Source organism: Somniosus microcephalus, unplaced genomic scaffold (genome assembly GCF_052327205.1).
Source record: "Somniosus microcephalus isolate GS21.2 unplaced genomic scaffold, FLI_Smic_1.0 unresolved_chr9, whole genome shotgun sequence".
Lineage (NCBI taxonomy): Eukaryota > Metazoa > Chordata > Chondrichthyes > Squaliformes > Somniosidae > Somniosus > Somniosus microcephalus.
This window is the reverse complement of record NW_028225187.1, coordinates 10,678,275-10,679,846: the sequence shown is the minus strand read 5'-3', so window position 1 is coordinate 10,679,846 and position 1,572 is coordinate 10,678,275.

The window sequence follows — 1,572 nt, the reverse complement described above, 5'->3', positions numbered from 1 at the left end:
GGGGTGGGGGGGCCGCACAGACCAGTAGCGGGCTTGTGCAGCTGCCGCTTGGCCCGGCCGAGGTACAGCCGTTGGCTGGAGACCGCTTTCCGACTGCTGAGCCGGAGCCGCGGGGGCCCACCTTGACGCGCCGGCTGTCCTAGCAAGCCAGGGGCAAGGGGCATCCAGTGGTACCGGAACGGAGTCGGTCCGACACCGGGAAGCCGGGTGCCCGTCGCTCCGAATCGAGCCCGGTGTTTTCGTGCGTGTAACAGGGCGGGCGTTTGGACCCGGTTGTCCGGGAGCGGGTCCGCAACGGCGGGAGGTTGCCTGAGTTTGGCCGGCCGGCAGTCGAACGCCTTTGGCTCCGGACTCCCGTGTCCGATTTCGGTCAGGGAGGGCTCATTGGAAAGCCCCGGCGCTGGCGCACACTATATTATCGGCCTGGACCCCGGCAAGTTCGGGAAAGTGTCGCAGTCCCGTACCGGCTGCCGCCCCGTCGGTCAGCGGCAGCTTATCGGGGATAACTTCGGGAAGGAAAGTCCGATCCGGTCGGGGTCAACTTCCACTGAACGGGGTGGCGGGGCCGCACAGACCAGTAGCGGGCTTGTGTAGCTGCCCCTTTCCCCGGCCGAGGTACAGCCGTTGGCTGGAGACCGCTTTCCGACTGCTGAGCCGGAGCCGCGGGGGCCCACCTTGACGCGCCGGCTGTCCTAGCAAGCCAGGGGCAAGGGGCATCCAAGGGTACCGGAACGGAGTCGGTCCGACACCGGGAAGCCGGGTGCCCGTCGCTCCGAATCGAGCCCGGTGTTTTCGTGCGTGTAACGAGGCGGGCGTTTGGACCCGGTTGTCCTGGAGCGGGTCCGCAACGGCGGGGGATTGCCTGTGTTTGGCCGGCCGGCAGTCGAACGCCTATCGCTCTGGACTCCCGTGTCCGATTTCGGTCAGGGAGGGCTCGTTGGAAAGCCCCGGCGCTGGCGCACACTATATTATCGGCCTGGACCCCGGCAAGTTCGGCAAAGTGTCGCCATCCCGCAGCGGCTGACGGGCCGCCGGTGAGCGGCAGCTTATCGGGCATAACTTCGGGAGGGAAAGTCCGATCCGGTCCGGATCAACGGCAGCCGAACGGGGTGGCGGGCCCGCACAGACCAGTGCCTGGCTTGTGTAGCTGCCCCTTTCCCCGGCCGAGGTACAGCCGTTGGCTGGAGACCACTTTCCGACCACTGAGACGGCGGGGCGGGGGGCGGCCTGCACGCGCCGGCTGCCAGAGCAAGCCAGGGGCAAGGGGCATCCAACGGTATCTGAACGGAGTCGGTCCGACACCGGGAAGCCGGGTGCCCGTCGCTCCGAATCGAGCCTGGGGTGTACGTGTGTTTAACAAGGCGGGCGTTTGGACCCGGTTGCCCGGCACCAGTCGAACGCCTGTCGCTCCCGACTCCCGTGTCCGATTTCGTTCGGGGATGGCTCGTTGGAAAGCCCCGGCTCCGGCGCACACTATATTGCCGAAGTGGCCCCGGGCGAGTTCGGGAAAGTGTCGCCGTCCCGCAGCGGCTGACGGGCCGTCGGTCAGCGGCAGCTTATCGGGGATAACTT